General features: G+C 35.5%; 1 pseudogene; it reads left to right on the forward strand.

Annotated features, from left to right (window-relative positions):
• Positions 1 to 4,791: 4,791 nt before the first annotated feature.
• LOC124909845 lies at positions 4,792 to 7,920 on the forward strand (annotated as a pseudogene).
• Positions 7,921 to 16,537: the final 8,617 nt, after the last annotated feature.

Below are 16,537 nucleotides of genomic sequence, written 5' to 3' on the forward strand. Positions count from 1 at the left end.
AACGGTGCATCACTGTCTTTATCATCGTTGCAGACTTTTGCAGTATCCATCGTGTGGTTATTATATGTTTAAATCTAAACTTACAATTAAACTTGAATTCAAAATTAAAATCAAATTAATTATTCTAATATAAAAATATTATTTATATTGTCTATAGTATAAAGTATAAACAATGTTCAACAAAGATATTCAAATTTAAAACTAAGTTAGTGAAAATGATTGTTAGTTTGTAATACTGTGGCATATTTGAAACGAATATTTGGTTTTGTTTCCATAACTGGAACAGTTTTAAATATATAAAAAGAAATTTAGATTTTTTTTTCCAAAATCTGTCTAAAAGAATACATATAAATTTATCCCATATTTTTTTTTTAATAATAATTTGAATCATAAAATATGATAACAGTGATAAATATGTATTTTTTTATTAATGTTAATCAAATTGTATAAATAACTTGAGAGCGTTGGTAATAAAATGTGGTAAAAGAGAGAGTCGAAAAGTTTAATAAAGAGATCGTTGAAACTTAATAAGTCTGTAATGTTATTTTTTTATCATTATAGTGTATTCAAACTCGAGAGTCATTCTATCAGACTAGGACGTAGGCATCAATTTGAAGTCAAACCTAGTCTGTATTATTAATTTTCCGCACAAATTGGTATCAAATCCATTTTTTTCGTGTCTGGTTTTGTGGTTGTGCAATCACTGGAGAATCAAGATTTCGAAGAGTTGATTTTAATGCATTGAAGGGATGTGATCAAGAAAGTCAAAGAACATGGCAAGTTACAAATTGGACTCAGAAAATTTCGATGGAAATAATGATTTCCACATATGGAGAATCAAGATGTTGGCCCATTTGGGTAATCTTGGCTTGGATGATGCTCTCACTCAAGGTTCGAAGAAAGATATGGTCTCAGCGGAGACAGAGGTTGTGAAAAACGACGCCGAGAAAACGAAACATGAAAAAAAGATATAGGGCAAAAGGAAAGATAGAAGAAAGCGCGCAATACTATTGTTTTGAGTCTTGGTGACCAGATTCAGAGGAAGGTGATTAAAGAGGAGACAACAATGTCGATGTGGCTCAAGCTCAAGCAGCGATTTATCTCAAACAACGATTCTACAGTTTTAAAATGTAAGAGAGCAAATCGATCGAGAAGAATCTCGATGAGTTTACCAAGCTTGTCTCGGATCTTGAGATTCTCGAAGTGTTTGTAAGTAATGAAGACCAAGCCATATTCTTCTTAAACTCACTATCCAAATCATATGATAATCTAAAAGACACATTGAAGTATGACAAAGAAACTTTGTCTCTAGAAGAAGTTTTCTCGATTGTGTTTTTGAAGGAATTAGACTTGAAATCTAAGAGCGCAAGGAACTTCGGTGAGAGATTGAATGTTCGAGGTAATGACTCAAAGCCTCGTTCAATGAACAATAAACCCAAGAATTATCATTCGGCAAATAGTTCATTAGTCCAAAACTCTTCGGCGAAGTCTTACAACGTCTAAGAAATGGATTGCTGATATTGCAAAAAGAAAGGACACTTGCGAAAGGATTGTCTCAAGCGTAAGAATGAAATGAATAATAATAATTCAGGAAAGTCTCATGGTTAAAACTACGCTAACCTAACAAATGCAGGTCATGCGTATGATAGTGCTGAAGTTCTCATTATGTCCAACAGCGACATTAAATCCCAGTGGACGGTATGTTCTTGATGGGGAGGTTATCGGCGGAGAAGCCAATGTGACAACTCAAGCCTTAGACAAAACGATACAGTGGCACAATCGATTGGAACACATGAGCCTTAATGACTTGTTGGAAGTGAAAGAACAAGGTTTTTTGAGGGTTGCCAATATCAAAGATATGGAATTATGTGAGCATTGTGTGATGGGTAAATCACATCGTTTAAGTTTCCTATAGCGATTCACACAATAAAAGGAACTTTTGACTACATACATTTAGATCTTTGGGGATCACCTTAGGTCCCATTATCTCTTTCTCGATGCCAATATTTCATATCGTTTATAGATGATTTCTCTAGAAAAAAATTGTCTTAATTTCTTGAAAACAAAAGATGAGGTATTTGATAAATTCATAGAATGGAAAACTATGATTGAGAAGCAAACGGGAAGAAAGATTAAGAGATTAAGAACAAATAATGACCTGGAATATTGTAATGATCAATTCGATTCATACTATGCTAGAGAAGGTATTGTTAGACAACATACTTGTGTTGACACCCCACAACAAAATGGAGTGGCCGAGAGGTTAAGTAGAACTCTTATGAACAAAGTAAGATATTGTTAGATATCTTGTCTTGAATAACATAAAATATATATACATATGATGTTACAAATAAATTAAATAAAATTAAATATACGAAGAACGAAATCACCGATTGAGATGTTGATTCGAGGCATGTGTTAGACACAATTCCTTTAAAACAGTTCCATCGTCTATCGTTTGTGCTGGAGCTTATCGTAGATGACTGTTTCACATGGTACAACGAATCCAGTAGTGATTCTGCACTGAAATTACTACTTGTCGAACTTGATCAACGTACCTAAACTATCACCAGATTTTAACGAAAATATCGAGGAAAAAACTCGAAGAACACTCACAAAACAAGAAGAGGGCTTTTGGAATTTTAGAGTGAGAAAATATAAGATTATGAAGTGAGTTTTTGGATTAGAGTTGATAGATTTTATTTGTTGAAAAGTTAAATCATTAATAAAATATCATTTGATCCAACGATTGACATTACTTGTCTCTTCATTTACCTTAACGTTTTTCTCTTCTTATAGAGTAATTGTTTGCCAAAATAATTAATGCATTTATAATTCAATACTAACGTTACATGGTTTTTAAATTTGTTAATAATAATATTAATTATCATAACAAATAATAATAACAACAATAAGTTACACTATAAATTAACAACATTTTGTTAATTGATCATCAAGACATTTTAGGTCAATTAATTTAAATTAATTGATTCAAATTATACATTTGGATCAAATTTCACTTTAATTCACGTTTGAATTTCGTGTGAATTTCGTTTGAATTTCATTTGATTTTATTTACCCAAATTCTCATTCCCATTCATTAATGGAATTTATGAATTAGTTTAAAATTTCAACAATCCCTCATATTAATGAAAATTGAAAGATTAACCCGGTGAAATGTTAAACAATTGAATTCTACATAGGATAGGTAGGTGTAACCCTTTGAACATTCTCTTATGAAAGTATATAACTTTACTAGCCGATTAGTAGACTCGATGTCCTTTAACTATTCTGCCATTTGTGTAAACGATTACACACTTTCACATAGAATTTCTCCCCGATGCATGTCAAGCTCTCATGGTTGCGTCCGTTTTGGCCATGGAACACGCGCCTGGTTCTTTGAGAGGGTCTAGAATTGAGTTGTGCAATTCCTTCGAAGCGGCCTCACTTCTCCCTCACGTAAGTGATCTATTTGCTCACAAAAATCATTAAAAACGATATGCTTATCCTCGTCAAAATATATATTGTTTCATTATAGGATTAATCATCAACAATAATTTTCCAAGTTAGTACAATTAGGTTGTTTCATTTAACCTAATATTTTGGATCTCTAGTCTGCATAGGTTGAGTTTTCCTTCATACCAACTTATAGTAGGTTGTTGTCTAAAAGACTTTCAAACAAATTTTTTATTCAATAATTTTATTAGTGGATCCACAATGTTATATTTGACTTACATAGTCAAATTTGATAAGTCCATTAGAGAGTGTAGTTTAATGACATTATGTCTAAGACGTGTATGTTTAAATTTGTCATTGACTCTAAGCTTATCTAATTTCAAATTATTATTACAATAATTAAATTTTCTGATAATCTTGAAATATCTTCTAATAATAATCAAATATATCATTATGATCTAATTAGAGTCTTTATACAATGTCTTATTAAGATTATTAGTCATGTTCTCCGTAATAACTAATAAAAAGAATACTCCACTTAGTTTGTGGTTAAGAAAGTGGAGATAGTCTCTAGTAATCTTTTATATTTGTAAGTGTTGTTATATTTGGAGTTTTCTTTAGAGTATTAGTGTTAATGTGTTATCCTTTGGTTTAATTATATCATGGATTATGTCGAGAATCATTAGTGCAAGTTGAGAAACGTGAATTGGGGTGACTAAATTTATGGGTTGAGACAATGGGGTTATATTTTAATTATTATTTTTTGGATAATTTTGTTGAAAATGAATCTTAAAATCGTCAATAATCTAAAACCCTTGTTGCGAATTTTTCAAAATACTACAATATTTATCTTAATTTTTTTTTGGAAAAACAAAAAATAGAATAACGGATTAAGTATGTAGCCCGTAAACACACTTATCAATTTAACTAGACGCGGAACTTGCCGTTTGACGAGTTCGAACCCAGAAACTTATGGTTAGTATTTATTTTTTATTGTCACTATACTAGAAGAGTCTAGGGGATCCATATTTACCTTAATTATATGAGGTTCAATCAGAAATCTCTTTATTCAAAGGATCTTTGCACACTTTAATTTTTATTCATTTGTTTGTTTATTTTGATTTTTCTTGACCATTAATGGATATGTTTCAAGGTTGTGATTAAACAATTGAAATTTTTATCCATTTTTTATTTATATAGTTTCTTCCCATGATTTTTAATATATATATTTTTTTTTTACTTTTTGAGAGAGAGAGAGGAGAGCCTTTGCAGACAGCAGACAAAAAGCAGATTATAGCGTTTGACATTTTGCTTTGAACTGCATATATATAAATTATGGGTCGAGCCAGCTTTTCTTCTAATCCATACAGGCCTTTTAATGCCCCCAGTTTCTTCTTCTTTTGTCTACTTCTCTCATCTTTCCCTTTTCAAATAATCTTATTTTATTTTGCAGTTAACATCTTCATATATCATCATATGCATTATGGCACAAGATCTTTGCCATATATTTTCAGTCTGGTCTATCAAATTGTTTGAATTAATATTTTTTGCCAATTTTTTTATAAAGAAAACAAAGTTAATAGGACATTATCATATTTCAACTTAAATATCTTCAAATGCACTATTAGTTTTAGTTCTTGTTTATTTTTATTTCTTTGTATGAATTCTCTCCACTGTTAGTATGATTTTTCATTGCGCGGAAAGCATGCTATAATTGCATAAATCATTTTCAAAAGAATAATTAGATAAAAATCGAGAAAAATATAATATATATATATAAAGATGCTTAAAATTTAAGTTCACCAAAATCATCTACGTCAATAAATATTTTCTCTCATATTCTCTATTTCTTAATTCTATTTTTTTCCCTTACAATATATATATATATATATATAATATATATATTATAGAGAAGTGTTGGAGAGGAAATTTAAAAGATAACGAAGCAAGTTAAAATAAATAGTAAATTTTCTCTTTTATCAAGTTAAACCAAATTCTTTCTACCACTTCTCTATATAATATAATATATATATATATATATATATATATTATATTATTTTATCGAGTCAAGTCAGTGACATGACATGGTAACACATTATTTCTCTTTCCCAAATTCTCTCTTCTTATCACTCATTTATAATATATATATATATATATTATTTTATTTTTCATCAATAATTTTATATAAATATATTTTATCTTTTATCTTATATTTTTTATATATAAGATAAAATATTATTTATGCTCTTACATATATATATATTATAAATAATTTTTTAGTTAATATATAATAAATATTAAATACAAAATATATATATACATACACAAAATATATATAATAAATATTAAATACAAAATATATATAATAAAATTATTTAAATAATTTTAAATGATTTGATGGTTAAAGTATTCGGACGTCCGATTTCATACTTAATAAGATCGAATTTCAAATCTAAAGTGTGATAAGACATGAGAGCTCACGGTTTTTATTTCTCAATTTATCCGCCAGGATCGTAACGCCTTTCCATAGGAAGCCAATGGGAAATTTGACGAAATAACCCTGATAATAAACTTATTTCCAAACTTAGCATAGGCATGATAAATTTTGCAAAGTTAACCTTTTGCCATGGGTAAAAGACAATTCTACCCTTAATTAAAAATTTGGGTTATTTCTATTTATTTTCCTCTCTCTCCTCCTTCCTTTTCAATTTCTCCTTGACCGACCTTTGGGTTTCCTTTCTCTCATTTCAGTTTCTCCCATTTCAGTTTCTCCCCCGACGATTTAAGCAAAGCAACGAAACGAGAAACCGATAGATCAACTCCCTGAAGCAACACCCCGGAATGCCTTCATCATTTCAGGTGAGTTATGCTCATTTTTCTGTCGTTTTCCTTGCATGAATGCTGAAATGGAATAATAGTTTAGGGTTTTAGCGTTTTGGGGTGGATGAATGGTTTAAGGTTTAATATGCATCTGTCGTCTGCGAAAAATGCATCTGTCGCCTGCGAAAAATGCATCTGTCACCTGCGAAAAATGCATCCGTCGCATGCGAAAAATGCATCGTCGCCTGCGAAAAATGCATCCGTCGCCTGCGAAAAATGCATCCGTCGCCTGCGAAAAATGCATCTGTTGCCTGCGAAAATACATTTTTCGCCTGTCGGAGTTCACAACCTTCGCTGTGTGCGTGATTCTACTCGGAATCCTAGTTACTTTGATCATACACTTTTCTTTCTAACTTTTAGATTTAGAATCTCATTAAATTTTCTGAAATCTACTCGTGAATAATACAACAAATTTAGTTATTAAGGGTTGAAGTTTCAAATCTGTAATGCAGGTTCTCAGCTATTAAGGAAAGATGCATCCAGCACAAATGGACTTATATTGCAACAACTTGTTGCTTGGTGATTACACTGTTGGTTTTACTAAATTAGTCTTGACACATATATTATGCTGGAGGGAACCAAAGGAACAAAATGCTATATTGGTTATCATTCTCATGACTCCTTTATATGTTGTTGTATCCTACACTGGTTTGTTACATTTTACATGGAGCAATTCTTATTTTACTTTTCTTGAATAAATCAAGGAATTCTATGAAACTTTGGTAAATATAGTACCAAACATTTTTAAGGGTTTTGTAATTCTAATGGGAGATTATTCTGTTGTTGTTATAAATGCTGGTGATTGCTAAGTTTATGGCATTGATGTATAGCTATTTGGAACATATCCTTGAGAAAGAACATAGTTCCAGATGGGGTAAAAGGAAGAGAAATTCACCACTCGTTTCCAATGACTCTCTTTCAAGTGGGTAAAACTTGTTTTTTTGGGTGTAGTTTTTGAAGATTTTATTTCCTCTATTTCAAAGATGTGTTCTTTTTATACTGATTGCAACCCCATATAGTTCGGTTGAATCACCAATCGCTAAAACTTCTAAAGTAGTGGACATGGCAGTTTGTATGTTCAATCTTGATGATAGTTCTTCAAAGAATGGTAATATATCCGAGTTGGATCAACTGGACATTCACTATTATCTTAAACGTTTCAGTCTCACTTGCCTTGTATTCTCTTGTGATCTTTTACCATGTGTTTGATAAAGAATTTAAACCATACAGCCCTCTAGCGAAATTCTTGTGCATCAAGGGAATTGTCTTCTTCTGTTTCTGGCAGGTAATATTTTAACATTTCGTTTGAATATGGATCCAAATCATTATATTTGTGAATCATTCAATCTATTGTGTACAAACAAAACAGGGGATTGTGCTTGAGATTCTAGCTGCCATGGGGTAATAAAATCTCATCATATTTGGATTGATGTGGAGCAAATTGATTAGGCGTATTAGAATGTGTTGGTGTGTCTGGAGATGGGTTTTTTCGTCATTATTCAGCAGTACGCTTACAGTGTCGACCCCTACAGAATTGGTGTTGTATCATCTTCATCGTCAATCAAAGAGAAGAAAGTCAAGTAGCTTCATCTCGTTTGTATTCTGTCGTGGGAAGATGATGAATTATGCCAACTTTGTTCTATTTTTGTTAATTATGTAGTGGGATGTAACTTGTGTTTGTCTTGGATTTTATTAAGATCTTGAGATTTTTGTTAAAATAAATTATCAAATAAATAAAACATATATTATATCATTTGAGTAAGTTACCGAAAAATAGAGACATATTAAGTTTAATTTATGTTAAATGATGATTATATTAAAAAAAGTTCATTTATGCCTTTTGTAGCGAGTATGAAGACAAAAGAAAGATCAATCATAAATCCAAAAGAAAAAAGAAAAAATATGCATCCAAATTCTTCTACTGTGTTCTACTCATGTCATATTGTTTCAATCATATTTTTCTTTTAAACAATTTTGACGAATTTGCTTAATACCTTTTACAATATCCCATTGTGAGAACAAAAACAAAAGGTGCTTGTCTTGTTTAACTAAGTAGTTTACTATCACAAAGACTCAGCTATCATCAAGCTAGTTTCCATCATAGATTAAAATCCAGATTTATCTGATTCCAAAGGAGAAGTGAGTCAACACATAATGCAACAATTGTAGAATGACTGAACTTATGGAGTATTAGATGAATTGTGAACCTTTATGGAGCTAGTTCAACTGACAAGATTTCTCTAAGCAATGTATGTAGAAGAGACATAGATCCAATATACACACATATATATATGATTTTCAGTGATCAAATATTATTATTACCAAATGATAAGAAAGAAATAACAAATTTTAAGTATAAATGCACCCAATTCTCACGAGCAAAAACCTTTATCTTTCACGAGGATTTACTAGCTGCGAGAAAACAGCACTTGTCGCCACATCTTCCTCCCCATAACTCGCACCATCCACCCTACTTGCGCTGTTGTTATCAAATTCAATGCAATTCCTTGAATATGGTTCGTGCTGTTGTCTTTCGGTTCTGTCAGAGCCGATGAAGATTCCTCAAGCTAGAGGTCGTACTCCAAATTCCACAAAACATCTCCAATTGACGGCTTGTCAACCCCATGCTCCTCTACACATTTCTCCCCCGTATCACTGTACTTCTTCAGGGAAGCAAGTTCCCTTTTCTTAAAAAAAAATAAAGAAAAAAAAATGATACATTTATCTTACAAAACACAAAGGACAATAACATTTTGCTCAACAATAAGAACTCAACACATGTAAATGCAATTTTCGTAGGCGCAAATGCATTTTTCGTAGGCGCAAATGCGCAATTTTCGCAGGCGACAGATGCGCAATTTTCGCAGGCGACAGATGCGCAATTTTCGCAGGCGACAGATGCGCAATTTTTGCAGGCGACAGATGCATATTCGCAGACGACAGATGCATATTCGTCTACGACATATGCATTTTCGCCTGCGACGCCTACGACAAATGCATATTAAACCCTAAACCATTCAGCCATCATTTAAAATCTTAAACCAAACTCTAAACTCTAAACCAATCTTTCGTTTCAGCATTATTGCAAGGAAAACGATGGAAAAACGGGCATAACTCACCTAAAATGATGAAGGCGTTCCGGCGTTACCTTGGGGAGTTGATAGATCGGTTTTCTTCGTTTCGTTGTGATCGTCGGAAGAAAAACTGAAATGGGAGAAACTAAAAAGAGAGAAAGGAAACCAAAGGATCGAACAAGGAGAAACCGAAAGGGAATAAGGAGAGAGAGGGAAAAGAAACATAAATACCCAAATTTTTAATTAAGGGTAATATTGTCTTTTACCCATGGCAAAAGGTTAATTTTACAAAATTTATAATGCCTATGCTAAATTTGGAAATAAGCCTATTATCAGGGTTATTTCGTCAAATTTCCCAAGCCAATTGAGTTGGATGGGTTCGTTGATTTTATTTTTTTTGTTTAGACCAATTCAGTTTCTTAGTTGTTTTTCTTCGTTACCCTAATTTTGTTATTTAAATGGATAAATCATGAGGTTGAAAAAGTATATTAATATATATATAATGTTTCGTGTTGTCGGAGTCAATATCAGAAAAATGAAGGCTCTGTCATAGCATCATTTCATTTCTCGATTTTCTATTTATTTTATTCTCATATATTATTATTAAGAGTAAATTAATTTTTAATAATTATATTTTTTTTTTCTTGTTATTCTTATATCAGTATTTATTATTAACTATTTTATATTTTTTTATATCAACATTTTAATTAAAAAAGTAATGATTAAGATTAAACAAAAATATTATTAAGCTCAATGTTTTACTTATTTTTATTATAAATCATGAATTAAAAATTAAATAACAGACTATTAATTTTATTTTTATTTATATTAAAAAGGAGAATGTGAGAACTAAGATAAATAAAAACAGATAAAAAAGAAAATAAAAAAAAGAAACTAATATTAAAAACGAATAAAAAAATAAAATAAAAGAAATAGAAATTAATATAGAAAAATAAGAAATTTAGAAATGAGATAAAATTACTAAATTAGATAATTTATTTAAAGGAAAAGAAAGAGAGAGAAAATATATTAAAAATTAATTAATAAAATAAATTAAAAATTAACTATACTTATTAACATATGCTAAATGAGTCTATTATAGTATTATTTATACGTTTAAATGATCTTTTATTAGTTTATACGTATAATCGAGCTACTAATACACATAGATATGTCTACATTAATTTTTTTTTGGATGCGTATTCATATGTCTCAAAATTCAAATTCTAGTTTTTATATCTATCTTCTATTAAGTCATGCATGCAATGTTATTATCAAACACAAAATAATAAACATTAACAATGAAAGGAGAGAAAGTAACAAAATAGTAATAATTTTCAAAGGAAAGTAAAACAAATTTACAAATCGAATTGTAGTAAAGAGTGTTTATCTCTATATATACTCTTTTAATTTATGGGTCTGCAGATACTTTTAATTTATGCTACTTTATAGTCTATGTGAGATTGTTTATATTTCTATTGTGGAAGAGTATAATAATTAAAGTATATTTGATAGTCCATTGCATTTTAGTTGTGCTAGTAAAAGTTAAAAATATAATACAATGATTTTATATATCAACAGCTCTATTTTTATTAATGATTTAATTTCAATTAATTTATTGTTATAAGAAGAATATAGTTATCAAATTTATAACCAATTAAATTGAATCGTTGTTAAACCGTAGTTAGTAAAGATTTAAAAAAATCGATGTCAATTGTTGAGATGAGTTTATTGATAAGTTTCCACCCTACTTTAATCATTAGATCACAAGTATGATTGATGAATTATATATTTATAAGACATTTATGTATACTCATTTATACTCACAATAAAATCTATAACTCTTAACTTTTAAACAAATGTTGCAGTATCCCTACTGATGCAGTGTGCGTGACTAGGATGAACCTTTATCAAGATTCGTTGATTCTTACGAATACCGAAAGTTGATAGATATTGAGGAAACCTCGTTTTCTGATTAATAAATCTTCCCCTAACAAAGTGTTTTAAGATTCTTTAAATACTCAAACCCTAGCTTGCAAAAGAAATAAACAACTTTTAATAAATTGCAAAAAACACCCGAAACTAATAAAAATGCGATTTTGAGCCCCTAAACGTCGTCAGATGGCCTTAAACCATCATACCTCATGGCAAAGCCATGACTTCTTCACAGCACCACGTTTCCGCCCGAAAAACACTAGGCAATCGTCGAAATCTGACACTTGCGAGATATTTTCGGATGCTGCAACTTTCGCATAAACGCCTCTTCGACTCGCACCGCATCATTCCCCCCAGGGTAGAAAAGATTCGTCCTCGAATTTGGAACCGCATCATCCTCATCAGAAGAAGACTCACCCACAAAAGGAACAAGATGCTTCACATTGAACACATCAGAGGTACGCATATGGCTGGGAAGGCGTAAACGATAAGCATTGGGGTTGATCTTCTCCACAATCTCAACAGGACCAAACTTCTTAGCAGCAAGCTTGCTATATTCATGAGCTGGAAAACGATCCTTAGTCAGAATAGCCCACACAAAGTCACCAACTTCAAAATCAACAGCACGCCTTCTCGAATCAGCCTCTTGTACTTGGCAGTAGCAGCAACCAAGCGGTCATGAGTGGTCTGATGAACCTGAGCCAACTGACCAACAAAATCCGCAGCAGTGGAATGAGGACGCACCTTGCTGGGCAGCGCTAACAAATCAAGAGGAGCACGCGGAGACAGCTCGTAAATCACATGGAAAGGACTAAAATCAGTGGAGCGATTAACAGCATGATTGTGAGCAAACTCGACCTGAGGCAGCTTCAGATCCCAAGCCTTAGGATGATCCCCAACTAAACTGCGCAGAAGGTTCCCCAAAGACCTATTAACAACTTCAGTTTGGCCATCAGTTTGCGGGTGATAGGCACTGCTAAAATTCAGCTGAGTATTAACCAAACGCCAAAGACTCCTCCAAAAGTGACTCACAAAGCGAGTGTCCCGATCAGAAACTATGGAGGCAGGAAGTCCATGAAGGCGATACACATCCCTGAAATAAAGCTGTGCAACAGCCACAGCATCAGAGGTTTTCTTGCAGGGAATGAAATGAACCATCTTCGAGAATCGGTCAACCACCACAAAAATCGAATCAGAACCACGCTGGGTACGTGGCAGCCCAAGGACAAAATCCATACTGACATCAGACCATGGTTGAGTGGGAATAGGCAGAGGCAAGTATAACCCGGCATTAGTCGAAGCGCCCTTAGCCAACTGACAAACACGACAGCGAGCAACAAAACGCCCCACCTCTTTGCGCATCGAATGCCAGAAATAAGAAGCTGCAAGAAGCTGGAAGGTACGATCACGCCCAACATGGCCTTCTTTGTGGAGTTCCTGAATCATCCTCAAACGCAGGCTGCAATCTGGAATGCACAGCTGCACACCGCGGAAATGGAACCCATCCTCCAAGACAAAGTCCCTCGAATCCCCCTGTTGGATGCGAATGAGGACCTGAGAAAAGAAAGGATCATCACGATAGAGGTCCACAAACGAATCAAAGCCGGGTACATGGACACGCATCTCCGCCAACAGCCTATGACGACGACTCAAAGCATCAGCCACGCGATTAGACACACCAGCCTTGTGTTTAATCACAAAAGTAAATTGCTGTAAATAAGAGACCCACGAAGCATGACGATGAGAAATCTTGTCCTGACCACCAAGATGCTTGAGGGAATTATGATCCGTATATAAGACAAACTCCCGCTGAAATAAATAATGACGCCAGTGTTTGACTGCCTGGACAATAGCATAGAACTCAATATCATAGGTACTGAAACGAAGTTTAGCGCTAGACAGTTTCTCACTAAAATAAACAACATGACGCCCAGATTGGCTAAGTACAGCCCCAATACCCAATTTCGAAGCATCACAATGTAGTTCAAATGGCTGGGAAAAATCAGGAAGAACCAAAATAGGGGCTGAAGTGAGTCGGTGCTTGATCTCAACAAAGGCAGCCTCGGCATCATCCGTCCAGAAGAACTTAACCCCCTTCATACAATCAGTGATAGGAGCCGTAACACTGCTGAAGTGAGGAATAAAACGCCGATAGAAGGAAGCCAAACCATGAAAACTGCGAACTTCAGTGATCGAAGAGGGGCGGGACCACTGATTGTCAGCCAGTACCTTACTCGGGTCCACTTTCAGGCCCTCTCGAGACACCACATAACCGAGGAACTGGGTAGAATCAGTAAGAAATGTGCACTTCGAGGAAGCAGCATAGAACTTGTCACGTCGGAGAACAGATAACACCTCACGAAGATGGGAGAGGTGTGCTACCTCGCTGTCACTGTAAATCAAGATGTCGTCGAAGTAAACGACTACAAACTTCCCAATGAAAGGGCGAAAAGCCTGGTTCATCACACGCATAAAGGTGCTAAGAGCATTCGACAGACCAAACGGCATAACCAGCCACTCATATAAGCCCTCACGAGTCTTAAAGGCAGTTTTCCACTCATCACCCATGCGAATACGAATCTGATGGTATCCACTCTTGAGATCCAGTTTGCTAAACACAGACGCACCACCCAACTGATCCAACAAGTCATCCAACCGGGGAATAGGAAACCGATAACGCACTGTAATCTTGTTGATAGCACGACTATCAATGCACATACGCCAAGACCCATCCTTTTTTGGGGTAAGAAGGGCCGGGACAGCACAGGGACTAAGGCTCTCTCGAATGTGTCCCTTAGCCAGCAAGTCCTTCACCTGTCTACGCAACTCTTCATGTTCTTTGGGACTCATGCGGTAATGAGGACGGTTGGGTAGGGCAGCACCTGGAACCAAGTCAATGTGATGCTGGATATCACGCAAAGGAGGCAAGGCACAAGGCATATTCTCAGGAAAAACATCTGCAAACTCCTGTAACAGCGGCTGCACTGGAATAGGCACCTCAGAACTAGCACCACAGGTAATCAGCGAACAAAATAGAGCAAACACCATGCCCGATTCGACCATGGCGGTCTGAAAAGGACCCCGAGACAACAAGGTGGTAGGGGGGGACGCATTATGAGTGGGGGCAGCACCCTTCTTGGGCTGATTTGGCATCAACACAATCTTGGTACCATGAAATAAGAACGTGTAGGTATTAGCACGCCCATCATGTATAACAGAATGATCAAACTGCCAAGGGCGACCAAGTAAAAGGTGACAAGCATCCATAGGAACCACATCACAATATACAGCATCACGATAATGGGAACCAATGGAAAAATTAACAAGTATGTGCTTGGAAACTGTAACATCCGTACCTTGACTCAGCCAGGACAGGCGATAAGGCTTGGGGTGAGGTTTAGTGGACAGACCCAGCTTCGAAACTGCAACCTCAGAAATCACATTCTCACAACTCCCAGCATCAATGATGAAGGTGCAAACTTTGCCACCGATGGTACAAGTGGAATGGAACAGATTATTGCGTAACCACTCGTTGTCAGGAGCACGAGGGGTTAAACATGATCGACGAATCACCAAAAGGGGGCCAACATCACCAGAAACATACTCCTCCGCTGCCTCATCATCATAAACATCATACACTGGGGCTGAATCTGAAGGAAGAGCAGAGTCAGGATCATCCACCTCAGTAAAAAGACCACAATTGGTGGACTTTAGGTTGCGACACTCTGCTTGGCGATGGCCAACTTCACCACAATTGAAACAACACAAGCCACCGGGACGTCCTTGCGGGGGGCTGTAGTGCCGCGAGGGGGGGCTGGGGTGGGATGGGCCGGCTGGGAAGAAGAACCAATGCCACTAGTGGGGACAACCTATTTCCAAAGCTACCCGAACCGCGCCTGGCTAGCTGTTTCTCAGCCTGTGAAGCACGCTGATGTGCCTCAGAAACAGTCAAGGGATCAAACATATTCAAAATATCCTGCAACTGGAGGCGAAGGCCACCAATATAGCGAGAAACCAACTGGAGAGGGGACTCAGACAGGTCAACACGAGCCACAAAGGTGTAAAACTCAGTGGAATAGTCATCCACGGAACGAGAACCCTGACGAAGATTTTGGAACCGCTGGTACAGGTTACGTTCGTAATTATATGGTAGAAACGCAGCCCCAATATGCTTCCTGAATTTGTCCCAATTCGTGAGCTTTGCCTTACCATGACGAACACGTGTCTGTTTCAACTACTGCCACCATGCTTGTGCACGACCATGTAAGCGGATCGTAACAAGGGGTACACGACGAACTGCAGGAACTTCCTTGAAATCCAGAATCTCTTCAACCTGAGAAAGCCAATCAATAAACTCTTCCGGTGGTAGACTACCATCGAACTTAGGGATGTCCACCCTGAAAGCCTGCTCCCAGCGATGATTGGGGCATTCAGGGGATCGATTCCGAAGACCACCGAGAGGGTTTTCATATGTCACCGTAACATCATCTTCAGGGTGGTGCATGTGCATAGATGCATCCATCCGTTGCGTCAACCATTCAACCTGCCGCCTCAAATCGTCGTTATCACGGCGAAACTCGGCGTTTTCACGTCGCAACTCAGCAAGGTCACCATCATCAGCACCAGGGGTAGGGTTGCGCGGCTGTCTTCGGGGCGGCATACCTCAGGGTCGACTGGAAACTGATACCAACTAATGCAGCGTGCGTGGCTAGGATGAACCTTTATCAAGATTCGTTGATTCTTACGAATACCGAAAGTTGATAGATATTGAGGAAACCTCGTTTTCTGATTAATAAATCTTCCCCTAACAAAGTGTTTTAAGATTCTTTAAATACTCAAACCCTAGCTTGCAAAAGAAATAAACAACTTTTAATAAATTGCAAAAAACACCCGAAACTAATAAAAATGCGATTTTGAGCCCCTAAACGTCGTCAGATGGCCTTAAACCATCATACCTCATGGCAAAGCCATGACTTCTTCACAGCACCACGTTTCCGCCCGAAAAACACTAGGCAATCGTCGAAATCTGACACTTGCGAGATATTTTCGGATGCTGCAACTTTCGCATAAACGCCTCTTCGACTCGCACCGCATCACCTATCCAATGGATAAATAGAAAATCTAGAAGCAAGGGCGGATCCACGTGGGTCACTTGAAACTATATAACTTATTCAAGCTTAATTATAAAAAAA

The sequence above is a fragment of the Impatiens glandulifera genome, chromosome 7 (genome assembly GCF_907164915.1).
Source record: "Impatiens glandulifera chromosome 7, dImpGla2.1, whole genome shotgun sequence".
Lineage (NCBI taxonomy): Eukaryota > Viridiplantae > Streptophyta > Magnoliopsida > Ericales > Balsaminaceae > Impatiens > Impatiens glandulifera.